This window comes from Choloepus didactylus, chromosome 10 (genome assembly GCF_015220235.1).
Source record: "Choloepus didactylus isolate mChoDid1 chromosome 10, mChoDid1.pri, whole genome shotgun sequence".
Taxonomy (NCBI): Eukaryota; Metazoa; Chordata; class Mammalia; order Pilosa; family Megalonychidae; genus Choloepus; species Choloepus didactylus.
In genome coordinates, this window is record NC_051316.1 from 61,996,013 (window position 1) to 62,014,706 (window position 18,694).

At 37.3% G+C, this 18,694-nt stretch overlaps 1 pseudogene; it reads left to right on the plus strand.

The window, feature by feature from the left end:
- Window positions 1-17,296: 17,296 nt before the first annotated feature.
- Window positions 17,297-17,470, plus strand: LOC119545209 (annotated as a pseudogene).
- Window positions 17,471-18,694: the final 1,224 nt, after the last annotated feature.

Here is an 18,694-nt window from a genome sequence, read left to right on the forward strand (position 1 = left end):
TAAGGAACATCGTGCTAGGTATCATGGAAGGGAAAATTTGCTTTCAGGGACTGTGATGTTTGTGAGGACATTTTGATTCAGGACACAGATTCTGTACCCAGTTCTTAGCTCTACTTCTTGCAAGCTGTGACTTTGAAGAAGTTACTTAACCTTTCAGATCCTTGGTTTTTCACCTCTAATATGGGGAATAATAATAATTTCATCTCATAGAGTTATATGAAGATTAAAGGAGTTGGGGCATGTAGAACAATTAAAACAGGCTGATAGTTGGTGTTGTTACAGTACTTGAGTTTAGTCATTATTAATAGAGAATTTACAATTTGTTTGAAAGAAAAAAATCATCACAACAGTTAGTGCTAAATTACATATTACTGCTGAAATGTGAAATCAGAGTTGAAAAAATAATAGTATGGGTCACAGACTTGAAGAGCAGTATTCTGGAGAAGGAAGGAAGGAAACTGAGCCTTCGATGATGAAGAGGAAATTTGTGCTACTTCTGCTTTCATTTTGTTGTTGTTATTCTTTTGGAAATAAGGACAAAGAGAGCCAGAGATTACGGCAGTATAAGCAAGGGAAATTTTGAGCATGAGACACCAAATGTCTGTTCCTCCTTTTCTGGAGGTTTGCATTTTTACCTTCTGACTGGAAAACTGGCTTTAGTCTATTTCTGGGTGGACAGATATTACTTTCCATTATTCTACCTTAACTGTAAGTATTTTGTTCATTATTCCAAGTTAATTTTTTTACAAAGAAGGTAGGCATAAGTATCCTTTCCTTAGTTGGCATTTATTTCACCAACAAAGTTATGTAATGTAACTTTTAGAAATAATTTCAATTTGGATCAGGTTCATATTTTCTTGAGCAATTAGACTCCAAAACCATAGCTTCAGTTTCAGTTGACATACAATTTTAGATGCTGCCATAAAATCCCCCCAAAAAGAATGATATATTTAACATTCAATATTCCCTGTAATTATTTTTTTTTACAAAAAGAGATGTCTAGGTACATAAATGAGACATTTTTCAAAAGTACAAATGATCAATGAGGTAAAGAAAAACCATTCAGTGTAAAGGAACTTTGCTTATCATCTGTATGCTGAGAAAGGAAGGGAAGCATTCCAGTTCTGCAGATTTACTTCCCCTGTAATTCACTGTGTTTTTAAAATGAGCAGCTTAGCAACATAGAAATTTAGACTCTTATTTCTATCTATAAATCACCAGTTTGTCCCTTATGTTGACAGTTTCTGTACAAAATGGGAAGATTTCAAAGTGTTCCAGCACACAAAATACAAGAAATTGCAGAAGGCATGAATTCCAAGTGTTTCCTACCCACATTAATAACATAATTTTAATAAAATGCAAGCGGGATGTTCAAGGACCAAAACCGAAAATAAACTAAAATCAGGTAAATAGCAAAACAGAATCCAAAATAAGGGGCTTTCTTGGAGAACCAAACTAATTATTGAAAGATGCCATTCTGACTTGATAATCTGCTTGCTAGTCACCTAACTGAAGACAAGCCAAGTTAGAAGCATGAAGAGGTGCCAAGTTCGAAATAAAAAAACAGCAACAACACCATTTTGAGCAATGTTACATCATTCATCAGTTAACTGTTCAGCGATTACACTGATATGGGTCAAATATTTTGTGACTCATTAAGAATAAAAACAAGATAAATAATACATAGTTCTTGCCCTCAGGGAGCTTATAACTACACAGCAGTCTTTTCATCAGAAGCATTAAAATAACATCAAAAAGTGCTCACTTCAAATGAAGGTGTAGATTATGTAACAGGAGCATATGGGACCATCAGACTAACCACCTCCAAGATCTAAGAAGAAATATCCTTGCCATCATTTTTCTCGAAAATCTAACAGGAGTGTCTGTTAAGCATTTTGTGATGCTTAAAAGGAGCAAGCCAACTTTTTCATGAATAGCTTATTCATATGCCAGGATCTGGACCTTTATATTGACTTTCACTATTTCTAATTATTTTTTACACGGGATACAAAATGTGGGGGCAGGGAAGGGTAGAAGAAAGAAAAAGAACTTTTAAAATCAACTCCTTAAAAATTGCATAGTTTTACCTTTTTCTTTCAATTAGTTTAAGTGCCTTGGCCATTGCCTTGATATTGTACTTATTTGTAACGATCAGTTAAATTGATGAGTAGCAGAAATAGTAAATTTAATAGATTGTGCTTAATATTTTGCTCTTGAGCTAATGTTCCGCTAAATTAGTTAGGTTTAAATGATTATGTCTTCCTTTACAATCTGCCTGAAATTCTAAAAATCCTCGTACGTAGATTAAGGACATTTAAAGGAAATGCAGCAGGGGGAGAAAGCTGAGTGCTATAGAGAGTAATATCTTAATGCATTGTTATTGCTTTATTGATTGGAATTGATCTTTTCCCTTGTTCATTTTCATAGGTGCTCTGATGGTGACAGCAATTGTGAAAACTGCAAAATATCTCTTCCTCATAGCTTTCTGTATTCATTCTCCATAAATTTAGCAGAAATTTCAAATCTTGCTACAAAATGTTTTAGACTAAATGTGAATTGTTTCAGAGAACTGGTAATAATCCCTTTGCTTCACGTGTATTCTTCCTAGTTTCCTGAATTGAAATGCTCCTGTAAAAACAAAACAAAACAAAAAATAACTTGTGTGTATGTATGTGTATGTGTATATGTGTGTGTGTGTGTGTGTGTGTGTGTGTGTGTGTGTGTGTGTATGTAATCTGTGATTCATCATGACTAGGGATTCCCTGTTGAAAATAGTTTGACACATTTGTTATCTAAAAGATCACAATAATGATGATGGACTTTACAATCCCCCATAGTGGCCTTCAGCACAGGCTGGGACATGGATGGACAGAAGATCATTTCCAAGCATTATCCTCAGGTGAAAATGGACTACTAAGAGTGGGAAGGTAGAACTGTTTGGGTTTGGCTTGTGGACAAAATTAACAATAGTATTTTCACAGTCATTGTTCTCCTTTTGAATCCATGCTTTTCTTCTGACTTTCTGAAAAACACCAGGGCTTTATTCATCCCTTGGCTCTGTCTGTGGTTTGCAGAGGTGTCATTGTTCTTAACCATATCCTGTTTTCCCTTAGATGGCCTTTTGGGTTCAGTGGGAGTGATGAGAGAGGGTCAGCATTGTTGTCTTTTATAATGGAGAAAAATACAGTGTAGTTCAGGAAAACCAGAACCCAACTTTTTCTAATTTGTGATTTTGAGGAAGAAATTTTTATTTCCCACTAACAGTAATTGCTGTAAAAACTCACGAGCACTCAGTTATTTCCTGGTGCATGGCTTTTCTCAAACCTAGAGGAGGCAGAATTATTTGTAGTCAGTACCAGGCAGTCTTCTTTTAAGCATAAATCATTCATCAATTTCCCCCCCTCTTCCTAAATGGTTACCAGCCTCTATAATATTTAGGGAAAGGGGGGTTTGCCTTATTCCTGCTAGACTCTTACACTCTCCCCCTATGGCTCCTGTCTCAGCTGAAGGACACTGGTGACATCCACTCACATGGAGAACTGTTCCTTGCTGTAGGAGGACCTCAGATAAGGTGTGTGAACACGGGGTGGTTGTCTTCCCCCTCATGGCTTCGTCCGAACCTTTTCTCCAAAACACTGTTCTACAAAATTTTGTTATGTGATGCACCATAAGTGATGGTATTTAAGACTGCCACACTACAGATGATTATTTACATAGGTCTAGAACTTGAAGGCAACAGTTAAAGCCCTCACAATCTGCTGGTGTCCTCTCCTGGGTGCATCTAAATCTCGCTGTGCTGCATTCAGGTCTGTGACTTCCTTGTCTACCTTTGGAAAACCACCTCAATACCCAGGCTTGGTCTAGCCCCACATCTTGCTTCCCATAGCACATCTCCCCAAGTCTGGTTTAAGCACCCAAAGGCCAAGGTGGACATTGCCCCCCAAAACTGGGACCCTTGAGTATTTCTCCACTAGTGAAAGTTTTAGATATATCTTTTATTCTTCTAAATATCCAACAAGCACTCTTGGATCAAACTCATCTTTCTCCCAAAGACCAGCATTAATTTTCAGATTTTTCAATCTAACTCCTCAGAAAGAATTTTTTTTTTAACTTGCACTATGATCTGTAAGCTGTGGCATTATTGTGACAACCAATTGCTCTCTTTTAAATTTCCCAACTCCCCAAGACTCCTGGGAATCCAAAACAAAGGAAATAAAACTGAAATTCCCAAACACCTTTTGCTGGCTGTTCCTTTGGGTATACAAAGGCCCAGCTCAAGCTTTGAAATTACTCCCTAGTTTCTGACCAGGTGGGCAGGCTGATATGTTTTCTCCTTTCCAATTGTTTGCCTGGAAGGCTGTTTGTGGGTTTAGGCAGTTTATAGTAGATTAACTCCTGTTTGCTTCTTGCTGTATGGACAAGGTATCAAGCTTTGGGTGAGATGATCTGGGTGAAAATTCCAGCTTAACCACTCTCTTGCTGTTTGATTTCACACTCTTAGTGAGTCACTTTCCTTTCATATAAAATGTGGCTAATAATGGTGCTCATGTCACTGTTGTTTCAAGGTTAAATGAGATAATTTATGTTAGAGTAGTTAGCATAATTCCCAGGATATGATAGGAACTGGATGAATGTTGAAAAATGAATGCAAACCTGGCTTTACTATAATGATAGTTATTACCAACCTCAGGAACCACTAAACTTTAAATGAGCTTGGTAATGACTGGTAATATTGGTTATGATTTTATTTTTCCTTAATTTGGTAATGTGATGTTGCATTAAAGCTTTATCTCTTACATGCATTTCTTCTTTTAAAAATTCCCTAACAATATATTGCTAGGATAATAATCAATATTGGCACACAGACAAATATTAAACCATGATCATTTTACTTGAATTTGAATGTAGGGGCTATTCTGGGAGCACTTATTAATTTTCCTTGTTTGCTATTTATAATGACAGGAATAGTCCTGTTTTATTGGGTCTTTACTATATGGCTAGAAGTTAGTTAAGTGCCAAATAAACATGAACTCATTTAATTCTCACTTCAACTCTAATGATGTTGGGAACATTAGTACCATATTACAGATTAGGAATCTGGTATTCAGATAAATTAGGTAATTTGCAAAGGTTTTGCAGTGATAAAGTGGCAGGGCTCTATTTGAACCTAGTTCTGACACCAATGCCTGTGCATTTAATAACTACACTACACAAATGTAACTCTATTTTGATAATTTTCTCCAACAATATTATCTTCACGTCACACATGGTTTGACCTTATAAAAACCCAGTTTACTCTTGACTTACTGACTCACTGTTCTGCATGGCATTCCCAGAAGGTAATCATCTTGGCTTCTGTGCCACCCTGCAGGGGAATCTCCTACCTAGCACTTCTGCTCTTTGTACCTGAACCTTGAGGATGCAAAGTCACCCAGTCAGAATCCTTTTAAAAATATTTGAATGAGTTCTCTGAACTAGAATTATTGTAAAACAATAGAAAAGATTGATGATGGGGCCCATGCTATGGTGTAAAGTTTAAGCTTGAGCAAAATTTAACAAGCCATGCTGAATGACAATGCAACTATAACCCACTGAGACTTGGTAGAAATTGCTAGCCAAATATGGTTGAAAACATCTCTTCAAAGAACATACAAACAAACAAACAAAAACCCCAAACCCAAAACCTTCCTCTAAGGTTTGCTGATCTAAATGCCCCCTAATCTGAAAGCTGATACATTCCTTCTATCAGGGCTTCTATAGGAAGCAGGACAAATACTCTACTTTTTTTAAACACAATTTTTCAAAGCTCAGTCTTTAAACATAATAACTTCATCAACTGTTACATAGCTCTGATTGTTTCTATTTGCCTTTACAAATAGGTGCAAGATTAATTTTCTTCCAAGGCCTATTCTGCAAAATGTCCACTGTAGTTGCTAGCTACCTAAAATGGGTTTCCATTTCTCAGATCTTAAGGGCTGGCTGTGGAAGCAGTCATAATAACCATTCTGACTTTTGTCTGAAAGGGACAGCTTTCCCTATTGTTCTTAAGTTTTTTGCTCTATTCTCTTTATTTTCTATATTACAGAAAGTATCTTATTACAGAAGCTTGAGAAATCATTTCTCTTGACTATGTCCACAGTGAGTGGACTGTATCATCACAGAAATTTCAAAATCATCTGTGCCATAATTCCTCGTTATAATATTGCAATTTAAATTTAAAGGATACAACTGAAAATATAATCAAACATTTATGCAATTGGAAATAGGATAGGCCTTTATAAACAAGCAGACAAATTTATAAAAAGATTACTAGGCATGACTACTTAAAAACTTAAACTCTCTGTATAACAACAACAAAATAACTGTAAACAAAACTACAAGACTAATGAAAACCTGACAAAAATATTTCTACTTTGAATATATGAGATCAACAAATTAATTGGAAAAATATAAATGTGCCTTGAAAGAAAATTTGATATTAAATATATGAAAAAGTCTTTAACATTATTAGATATTAGAAGAATGAAAAATATTTCATGTATTAAAATATATGTAGACATAAATGTATATATATCACATGTATGTCTGTGAGGGCAGAGAGATATGGACATTCACCCTGCTGGCAGAAATGATATTGGTATAGCTTTTCGGGATTGGTTTTACTTGGTCCAGTAATTCCACTTCTAAAATCTATCTTAAGAAAGTAATCTGGAATTTATGCAAAAAAATCATGTAGAAAATGTAAATTGCAGACTTGGTTCTTATAGCAAACATTTGAAAATGATGTAAGTATTCAAATGAAAATAAGAGTTGTGAAAGAAATTATGTATGTACATAAGAAGGAATAATCTGCAGCAATTTAAAAACCATGCTTTAAACAGTATTTAATGATACAGGATAATGCTTACTTTGACTTCCTAAGTAAGAAAAGATGTTACAGAGTAGTATGTGCAACTGGATGCTAATTAGAGGAAATTAAAAATACATATGTATGCATATACACAGAAAATAAACATAACAAAGAAATATTCCAAAATATTAGTAACAGTTAACATTTAGTGGATTTGAGGATTAGGAGTGATTTTTATTTTATTTTATTTTTTGTTTATACTTTTCTGTCTTTTGCACATTTTCATCACTGGCCATGTATTGCTTGGGCGAAATATCAATATATTTTAAAAATAAAATATTGAATACTATGTATCCTACTAAAATAAGTAGGATGTAATTCACTTCAGATGGAATATTTTTCTTACTTCTCCAGATACTTTCACTGACATTTCTAGCTATAAGTCTTTTCTTCTTTTGTTTCCAGAGTGTGTTCATGAAACTGTTTCTAACTCAGAACAGAGAGAAAAGATTAAATGTAGCCGTTACCTTCTTTTCTTTTTATACAGGCAGATAAATCTATTTTTAATGGTTCTGTTTGAAATGCCTGTTGTTGAGAACATTTGTTTAACCTCTAACTTTGCTCTACTGAGACATTTTTGTTTATATCAGGTTAGACCTTGACCTCCAGAACCTCACACTCAGGGGAAATTTGTTGCTGTCGTTGTTGCTTTTAAAAAAATTTGATTGAAATTGGTTTGGCTGATTCCTTTAGGTTTGGAAATAGCCAAAAGCAATTCTACTTTGGACTACTTGGGGAGGCCTTATTTTTCCATCCTCTGGCTTAAAAAGATTTCATTATGAAAGTGAAATTATACAGACAGTGAATAAAGAATAAATCAAAACTTTTCTTTCTTTTTTTTTTTTTTTTTTTCAATTTTGAGTGGCAAAATTAATTTGCCATTTCTCACAACTTCTCAGTTCTCCCCTGTCTCCTTGGCAGCACAGCGGCCCGCAGAGCGGAGCTCCTGACCGGGTCTTCACCGCCCTTGAGGTTACTTGAGAGCCGTAGACAAGTTGTCTAGTTTTAGGCAGCCAGCATCTGGCAGCCTCCCTTAGGGACCCCTCTGAATATTTCTAGAGGATCTTGGGGAAGATGTAAAGACCTTTACTCCACTTTCCAGAGTAAGCACAGATGTTTGCTACTTATCCGTGGAAAGTGAGAATATTGTCGCTATGGAGGAGGTTTCAGATGTGTGCAGCGGAAGATGTAAGAAGGGAGAAGGATTCTAAACAATTTCCGCCCACCTCTACCTCCTTCTCCAGCCCCCAATCTCTGAGAAAACATTCTGAAGGCTTCCACTAATTCTGCCGCTTTCCATGTATTACAGGCGACTCCCGAGATGACAGAATAAGAGACAGCGATAATAGCCTTATGACCCCGCCACCAGCCTCCCTATGTAGAGTCTCCTGACCAGTTATTACTGAGAACGTTTCATGAATACTCGGGAATACTGCCCTCTCAGTCACCACTTTTTTCCTCTCTCATTCTGGCTGCTGTGGAGATCTTTGGCTAAGTACATAAGTAAAGATGAGTGTCAGTGTCTGCCCGGCGATTGCTGCCTATCACGCAGAGACTAACGATGTCTGCCCTAAGGTTGCTTTCTCTTGTAGGACTGAGCGGTTTATCACCACATTAAATGCTCTAGCTTTACATTTAGATAACGTAGACTCCTCGGTTTACTAGCTGAGGGACCTTGGATAAAAACTTACCCTCTAGTTGGCTCTCAATGTCAATTTTGTCCTCCTGTAGGATCAAGAACGTGGCATTTACTAAGCACCTGTGCAGCTTACTCTGGCCCTGAGACAATTTTCACCATGATAGAAGTGATGCTTGAGACTTCCGGGAAGGCTAAAGGGCCGGGGATACATGTGTTTAATTCCTATATCTTTCCTTCTGCTGCTGCCTGGGAATGTGGATTTGAGGCTGGAACTCCAGTAGACATCTTGGTTCATGAGCCGAGTATAGGAATGCAACTCACATGTTGAAGACTGCAGAACAGAAAGAACAAAACAAAACAAAACAAAACATGAAGAGCCCTGGGCTGCCTGCCTTTTGGCTGCTTTTAAATGGGAGAAAAATAAACTTCAATCTGTTTAAGCCACTGTTATTTTGATTTTTCCTGTTATATGTAACCAAACTTAATCCTAAGTAATGCGTCTCAGTTTATTAATCTATGGAAAGGGGATAATAGCAGTGTCTAAAACATAAGGTTGTAGTAAGGATAAGGCATTTTTATGTGCTCAATAAAAGTTAGATATTGTCACTTAGTAACTTAGTGTGCTCTTTATAAATGTTAGACATAACCATAATAAAAGTTACGATTCTATGAGTCCAGTCTTGAAATGGAATTACATACGAAAAAATAAAAATCACAGTCTGGCCACAAAAATAGTTAAAAGCAATGTAAATTTTCATTGGAGTAAATCCAATTTAAAACCCAGAGACACTTTATTTTAAATCAGAAAAGTTCTTACTTTGGTAGTTATTTATTTTGAAATAATTTAAAACATAAAAATTTGCCACAAGATAGAAAACTTCTGTATCTCTTTCATCTTGATTTCTCAAAGATTACCATGATATTGCATTCACTACCTCACCCATTCTCTGTCTTTATATACCCATTACCGTTAGTTTATTTCTTGAACCATTTGCAAACTGCAGAAATAATATCCCATCACCCTGAAGTACTCCAGTGTGTATTTCCCAATAGAGAATACTCTCCTATGTAACCAGCATACAACAGTTCAAGTCAGGAAATCTACTTTGATACAACACTACCAGTCATCCACAGTCCCTTTTAAATTTCAACCACTCTCCCATCAATATCTTATTTTCCTTCTGATCTATGATCCCATCCAGAAATACTTGTTGCATTTAGTTATCATATCTCTTTGGACTTCTTTAATCTGGATCAGCCCCTCAGTCTTGCCCTTTTACTTATTTATTTTTAAAAAGTCTTTGACAGTCTTAAAGAGTGCAGAATCAGTCTTTCATTTTATAGCCTGACCCTCAACCTGGATTCATCTTATGTTTCTTCATGACCAGACCCAGATGAGGCATTCTTGGCATCTCAGAATTACTGCTGAGCTCTTCGGTGGCTCTCAGAAGCAAGCATACAATAGCACCCCCGAGCCCCCACTGGTGAGTTAACCGTGGTCCACCTGGTCGTGCTCGGGTCTGCCAAGTTTCTACACCTTAAATTGACATTTTTGCACTTTGTATTTGATTGTTAATATATTGTGGGGAGATATTCTGAGACTATGTCAATATCCTCTTGCTTATCAAACCTCCACACCAGATTTAACACTCTAAAGACTCCTACCTGAATCAACCACCTCTGTGATATTTGCCAAATGGTGACTCTCAATTTCATCATTCTACTCAATCTATTAATTAATATTCCACTCCAAGAAAGAGCTTTACCTTCTCCCCCTCTGATTGATTTATTCATGTATTTAGATCTGTATGGACTCGCATATAACATCATTTTTTTTTAATTCTCATATTCTCCCTGAATTAAGCCTCTTTCAGCTTGCTCTTACGTCCTTTTGATATTTTGAAATGTTCATTGAACATTTCCTTACTTAATGGCACAACAAGAGATTCCAGTTTCATCTTGTACTTTTTCTTTTCCAGCCCTTGAAATGACAATTTCTTAAAAATGTATCCTTGGTTCTTTTTAGTGCAGGATGGTATTTAGAAGTCAAGATCCAGGTGCTTGGTGTATTATTGTTACTGGAATGCCATTGCTTCTCGGCCTTTTCAGAGGATAGAGATAGGAAATAAATGTTTATATATGTACATATATATGTATACACATGTAGATATATATTTATATATCTCAACACTCCACACTCATTCATGTTTAGTATTTGTGCATTTCTCAATACACGTACATATATGTGTATATATGTGCATGAAGGTATGTATATATGGGTGAGTATATGTGCACACACACATATTCTATGAGTTCATACCAGTACCTCCAATTCCAATCTAGACCTCAGGGTTTCTTCTTATGTATCTCTTTCCCCTGTTTGCTAGAAATTTAGTCTCCATTATTCTCAATATATATAATTATTTTTCCAATCACATTACTTAATTGCTCAATATAACCAGTCCCCCAATCACAATGGCCATTTCCTCCACCTGCCATCCCTGCCCCTCCCTGCTATAGGCTCTATCCTTGACTGATTGTTTGGCTGGTATCTCAGGAAGCAAAGGAAAATAAAGGGAGAATGGGAAGAAAAGAGGCAGCAACATTTTTTAATCTCCTTTTTCCTCATTCCTGTTGCTGACAATATTTCTTGTACTATGTATTTCTCAAATACAGTATTCACATGTATTTCTCATATACAGTATTCACATACAGGGTATCTCTTATACTCTGCACCTTTGTGATAATCTGGAGGATTAACATCATAATCCACAACACATTAGCATTCATTCCTATGAATTTTCTTGGAATTTTGTAATCTTGCAATCATTCCAGATAGTAGTATTTGGCAAAAAAAAAAAAAAAAAAAGGAAAAAAAAAAAAGGAAAAAAAAAAAAAGCATAATCCCCATATACCTCCATCCCCATTCTCCCCAATCCTCCAAATCTCTTGTATTTTAAATAAACTGTTATAACTATAAACAGCAGAACCAGGAATTCAGTTCACATTAAGATATATATAAAATAATGTGGTGCTGGAAAAAGTTGACCTTGACTAGAAAGCTCTTCAATTGCCAGTGAGAATGAAATGTATGAAGGTAGCTTTGGCTTTTCTTGTAGTCACACTTCAAAGTCACAGGATGTATGTCATCACTCATTCTTTCTTCTAACTGCAATCTCTCACACTCTGAAAGTTTTGAAAATATAAATGCTAAAAAACATGTTGCCAAGACAAGGCTCTACATTGCATTTTCTAATCTAGAGTGGGCTGATGCTTTCCTCAAGAACAAAAAGCACCTGTTTTTATTGGGCAATTCTTGTCCAAAACTGGCCCACAACATCCTTTAATTCTGTGACAATGTTAACCAGCAAATTGTTTTCTTTTCTCCCTGGGCATGGAACTTGACTACATTCCCAGCCTCTCTTGCTGTTAGGCAGAGAAAATGCATGTAGGTGGAAGCAAGGTACACCGTCTCCAACAGGGCCCTTGAAAGCCTCAGAGCAAAGCTCCCTGTGCCCTGCCTTCCCTCTTACGCTGACCAGGTGCAGAGCATCCGGTAGAGGACTCACGCCTGATGGCAGAGCCACCAGAGGGAGAGAACCTGGCTCCTGCCTGGAGCAGAGGCCCCTCCTCCCCTAACCTCCACTCTCCCTAACCTGCACTGGACTACCTAGTGAGAGAGCAATAGGCCAAGATCGCTGAGGTACGATATTGCTTATTAGAGCAGTTAGCCTTCTCTGATTAACACAACCCCCAAAACAAAATATCATATGTGTTTCTACTAGGAATAACTCTGAAACAGTGTTCACTGATGGATAGATTTTCTGAAGTGGTAGTGTACATCAAAGCTCAGCTGATGGAGCAAGATATTCTATTTTACTTCACCATGGAAATGCCCTTTCAGTGAGCAATGATGCAATGTTTTAAGGCTCTCAGGTTTTGCATCCACATTTCCAACCAAGGCACTTAGAAATGTCCAGTTTCAATGACTGGTCTGCAGGAGATGGTGAACATTGCTATAGTGGGAAGTGGCAAGAGAAAAACATTTGTGGTCTTTTTCTTATTTGAGCCTGTGAACTGATTCATGATGCTATTTCAGGTCTGGTCAAGTAGAAACACTAATTAATATTATGATAATGCATCTTTCAGTTGCATGAGGGTTAAAATTATTTCTGCATGTCTAGTTTACTATAATTAAACAATAAGGAAGACTAAACTCTATTAGTAAGGCATCTCCTTTCTTTGGAGAGAGCGTCTAGCTCTGAAAGGTGGTTTATTTGCATTTGCACCACCATCCAAAAAAGAGGTGAATGACTAAGCACATCACCTCTCTGGACACATGACTCTTTTGTGTCACTCTGCCTAGCCAGGATGCTCCTCCTTGCTTTTTAATCCCTGGGCTCTTTACCTCTTGGAGTAGGCTCTAGGGCTTTCTCTGCAGAGGGCCCTTGACACTGGATATTCCTCCTTTTGGTTGATCAAAGCTGGTGTGGCCTGACCCCACCCCAGGAAGTGGTGGCAGACACATCTGTTCAGTCTGGCTTCCTGCCAACAGGGGATTTACTCTCTGATGAGTAGGGGAGAGGGACTTTTAAGTCGGGAGGGGATTTATTGTTGGCTGACAGGGTGTGGCCAGTGTGAAGGGTGGGAACCACTTCAGCTCAGTGGCTTGATTGTCTGACTTTTTGTGCAGCAGAGTTTAATCTTTGTATGTGGGTTCCCAAACTTTTGTAAAGGGCAAGCACTGAATCAGTGAAATTTAATGATATACCGAAAAACTTTTCTTGGAAGTAAAATATAGATTTGCAAAAAACCAAGAGGATGAAAGTGAAGGTTTGCTGACAACACACTGTAAAATACTGTTTTAAACCAAACAATTGGAGATAATTCTAATGGTGCTCACTGGTTAGTTAGCATAGCCCCACTGAGCAAGGAGAAGATGGAGGCTGGGCCACAGATGTCCTGAAGTTTTGGCTTTCACTACAAGGAAGTCACTGGATCTATTTACATCTTAGTGCCTTCATAACAAAAAAAAAAAAAAAAAAAAAAAAAAAAAAAGAAGATATTAACATTACGCATCAACTTCTAAAAAAATTCCCTCTAATACGAGAAAGGGAGAATATGGCAATATATTGTAGAGGTCTATGAACATTCAGTGATTGGAGTCCCAAGGACTTGTTGTCTCATAAAACAATATCAAAATATGGTCCTGAGCACAACACTATATCATGGATTCAATACATAAGCAGGAAAAGAAGTGTCAGGGAGTTTAATTGATTTTGATTCTAGAATTTGAGAAAAAGCCAGGATTGTGCACTTTAGAAAATCCTTTATTTTTCTCACCTCCATATTATTTTCTAAGGCTGCCTGGGTTGGAGAGTTTGTGCAGTAAGAACCATATTTCCCCTCATAGATGCCATGTAGCAAATACTTGCAGAGTAGCTTCTATGTCCACAGCAGAGTCATAGGCTGAGGAATATACGAAAGAAGTATAAGTTATGATCCCTGCTGTCCATATAGCAGGAGTTCCTGGTTGAAGCTTAAACCTCAGAATTCAGGCAGGGCGATAGCCCATCTCTTGATTAGAAAAAGATGCCCCCTTAGGTGAATACAATCATGGTACCATAATTTGGTGAGTGGAATGTGGGCTGAATTTCAGCCCTTTAGTCTGTGCCCATGTGCATCTTTGTGTGCTTCGGATCCATCATAAGTTGAGGACACGTGGGATGCATCTGTCAGGAATCTTGGTTGCATGAGGGCCAAAAAACCTGCTGGCAAATAAATCATCCAAAGGGAAGAGGGATGCGAAGCACACATGCTTCATCCAAGTGCAATACATTAGAGTAAAATAGTCAGGAGATTCCAAAGGCAGCACAGTGTCTGTCCTCAGACAGTTCAGTTCCCCATGAGCAGCAAACTGAAAGAGTACATCTTTGGGTTTTCCATATTAAGGTATGGAATGGTGATAGGGGACAATAGGAAGTGTGTGGTATCTTTAGCAGTGAGTTGGCATCAACAGGTTTGAACCAGTAACCCAGAAGTTTCTGTGCAGACCCACTACAGCAGACGGCAGCTGTGAGCTGGCCTCATAGCGACTGAGGGACAATTTCTCTAGCATAAGCTCAGGGAGGGAGAGTTGCAAATTGTGAACTGCATAGGGCATCATACGTGCACCTCCTGGAGAGTTCCAAAAATACGTGGGAGAGGGCTGAGGGTTTTGCAATTGTGCATTGATGAAGAGGCAGAGGAATATTATTTTGTGCTATTATTAGGCCTTTATTTTTACCCCAATGCAAAGGTGGACTGGAGAACTGGAATAGCACATACACATATGAAATTGGGAAGTAACAAGGCAAACCACTTCAGGATAACTTTTCCTTACCACAGGGTGTAGACACAATGGAGATATCTCAGAGGGGAGAAGAGAGGAGGAATGGAGAGTAGTGTGTACAGAGGAAAGCACCATGGCTGAGGATGCCTGGGTGCTCTACCAGCTCTAATCCAGCTAGCAAAGAGGGAGTGGGGAAATCATTTATTTTCTTTGAGCTATGATTTTCTCATCTGTAAAATGAATGGATTAAACTGGTTGACATTTAAATATTCTCCCTGAGTCTGATGCTCAGAGTACTTTGTCTATTTGTCTGTTTATTTATTTATCTTTATTAGAGAAGTTGTAGATTTACAGAACAATCATTTGTAAAGTACAGGATTCCCATATACCATCCCACCAGCAACAACTTGCATTGGTGTTGGACACTTGTTACATTGAAGAAAGCACATTTTTTAACTGTACTATTAACCATAGTCCATGATTTGACTTAGGGTTCACTGTGTATCATTGTTCCATGGATTCTTTTTTTAAAATTTTTATTGTGTTAGTATTTATACAATCTAACATTTCTCCTTTTAATCACATGCAGTTGTATATTTCAGTGCTTGTTAATTGTGTTCACAGTGTTGTGCTGCCATCACCACAACTCATTACCAAAACATTTCCATCATTCCAAATAGGAACCCTGAAACATTTTAAGCCTTAACTTCCCGTTCCTTATCCCCACTCCATCCCCTGGTAATGTACATTCGAGATTCTGACTCTCTGAGTTTGCTTACTTTAATTGTTTCATGTTAGTGAGATTGTACAATACTTGTCCTTTTGTGTCTGGCTTATTTCACTCAACATGATATATTCAAGGTTCATCTATGTTCTGCCTATATCAGGACTTCATTCCTTTTTATGGCTGAATAATATTCCATTGCACCCATACACCACGTTTTATTTATCCATTCATTGGTTGATGGATATTTCCATCTTTTGGCAATTGTGAATAATGCTATGATTATCAGTGTGCAAATATCTGTTTCAGTTCCTGCTTTCAATTACTTTGGGTGTATCCCAAGTAGTGTGATAGCCAGGTCATATGGTAGTTCTATACTGAGAAATCACCAAACGGTCTTCCACAGTGGCTGCACCATTTTCCATTCCCACCAGAAATGAATAAGAGTTTCTATTTCTTCACATATCTTGTTATATAATTTTTTTTTAATAGCAGCCATTCTAATGGGTATGAAATAGTATTTCGTGGTTTTGATTTGAATTTCCCTGATGGCTAATGATGTAGAACATCTTTGCATGTGCTCTCTGGCCATTTGTATATCCTCTTTGAAGAGATTTCTATTCGAGCCTTTTGCCCATTTTTTAAAAATTGGGTTTTCATCTTTTTGTTGTTAAGTTGAAGGATTTCTTGATATATTCTGGATACTAAGCTTTTACCAGATATGTGGTTTCCAAATATTCTCTCTCATTGTGTAGGTTTTGTTTTACTTTCATGATGAAGTCCTTTGAGGCATGGAAGTTTTTAATTGTGACAAGGTGCCATTTATTAATTTTTCTTTCATTGCTTGTGCTTTGGGTGTAAAATCTAAGAAACCATCCCTATAGTCCTAGAGATGCTTTCTGTACTTATAAAAGGATAAACCTAGGAGTTTGATAGTTCTATCTCTTAAACTAGGTCCTTGATCCACTTTGAGTTGATTTACTTTGACTTTTAATATAATAATTGTTGCTAAAGGAGCTTTGCCTGTAAATACTGTGAATGATTTGTGACTTATTCTACTAGTATAGGACTACAACCAAATTACATTGTATCCCAGCAAAAGGTTTGCTTTCTGAAAAGAGATGATTATGAGGACTTTTTGATTAGTGATTCATTCAAGTCAAATAAAGTACACATAAAGCAGTGCTTCTGCCTATTCGAGTGCACATATTTTGTTACCTCTCCCATCCCTCTCTCTTTCCTCCCTTGCTTCCTTTATGTCAGGTTCCTATTTCCTTTTCGGTCACTGTGTAAATGTGCAATCTAACCCTATCAGATTGGCCAAACATTTAGTCTGTGTTTTTGCACATCCTGCCAAAATAAGCTTGGTCATTTACATCTGTTTATTTTCCCTTTCCAGACATCAGGTATTGTCTGCATTCCAACGCCCACACAAAAGTACTCTCTCCAAGTAAAGTTGCAGTGTCTCTGAGTTGCTAAGTTTGGTGGACTTGGCATCTGACCACGTGGAGGTGCCCATCAAACAGAAGTCTGTAGCATTTGGTTTCCTCAAGAGTTTTCAAGTTCTCTGCAACAGCAATTCAACTGACATTTTTAATAAATGCGTGTGCGCGAGAAACTAAACTGCAAAGGAAAAAAGCACCCTCAAAACTAGCACTCGAGAGAGAGGCTGCTAGAAGGCAGGAGGCAGTGATGTTCTGGATCGAGGGCCTCGCAGCGAAGCTGGCCCCAGTGAAATGAAACAGAAGATGCACGAAGACGAGCTCTCCTCCACACAGAACTTCTGAGGTCTATATGGACCTGTTGTGAGTCACTCCTTGTGTCTTAAAGAAATTGGATAGCATGAAGATTGGGCATCACATGTGAATGCATGAGATGAAGATCCTAGTTACTTTCTGCTCCCATCTGCAAGTGGATAACCCCAGAAAGATGTAAGAAACTCTTTGATTGAATGGACATAAAAATTCTACTTGTTAAGAACAAGTTTGGCTCTGGTGACCAACTTTTGTAGCTGAAATACAAAACCATTTGGAAAGTACAAAAAGACTTCTTTCCATCCTAGTGCACCCTTATGCCTGTGACATTCAGCCTCCATGAATGTTGGTATAATTGTAAATGATGTTAAACTCCATTTTCTAGCAAATGTTAAGGGGGACTATGTCTGAAGTGGCACTGTTTTGGCAGTCATTTCTGTTTACCTTTTCACTTCTGTCAGGAGTGTATTTGTGAAGAGTCCCTGACAATTAGTTATGTTTTGTGGAAGTCAGCACAATGACATTTAAATACAGCACCATTAGTCTATATTTTTAATAAATGCATCAATTAAGGAAAAAAAAAAAAAAAACAACTAGCACCTGACCATCCTTCTTTCCATCACATGAATTAGAATTTTGTCTTTTTTGGGATTAATCAGTCTAGTTTTGATCAAAAGTACACTTTCAATATTTAAAATATCACTTTTAGGCAGATTCTGGTATCCAGTATTTTGGCTATAATTAACAGTACAATGATGTAGCTCCAAACCCTAAGGAGTATTATCATCTTTTACAGAATCATCTTCTGATAACAACATCCTGGAACTCATCTCCTTGCTCAAGAATCTTCATTGGCTCCTCTTCCCTATTACAATCTTGATCTCAGTACACCTTTGTAGTTTCAAGTGAAGCTTATTTTTTCATCTGTTTCCAATACTTTTCCACAGTAGCTAACCCTTTGCATCTAATGGGGAGTGGTCTTATACATTACTATTCACTAAAACACTAAAACTATTTTTATAGCTAGAATCCTATTTTAATTCCTTAATGAAACTAGTTTGAATTCTGAGCCCACATACTTTTAAACTAGATGTTTTCCCCAGTTGCCTGTCAACCAAATGCCTCAAATATTCTCATGCACTCTAATAGGAATGAAATGAGCCCTGTCATTCTCATTTGAAAGTTGTTACAGAAAAAAATAGAGAAAGATCATGTAGTTTGAGAATTAATTGACCAGCATCCACACTGATAACAGAAGGAGAAAAATACAAAATTAAACGAAGGCAAACGAGTTTTGTTTTACTATATTGAAAATATTAATGATGGCGTGGTAATA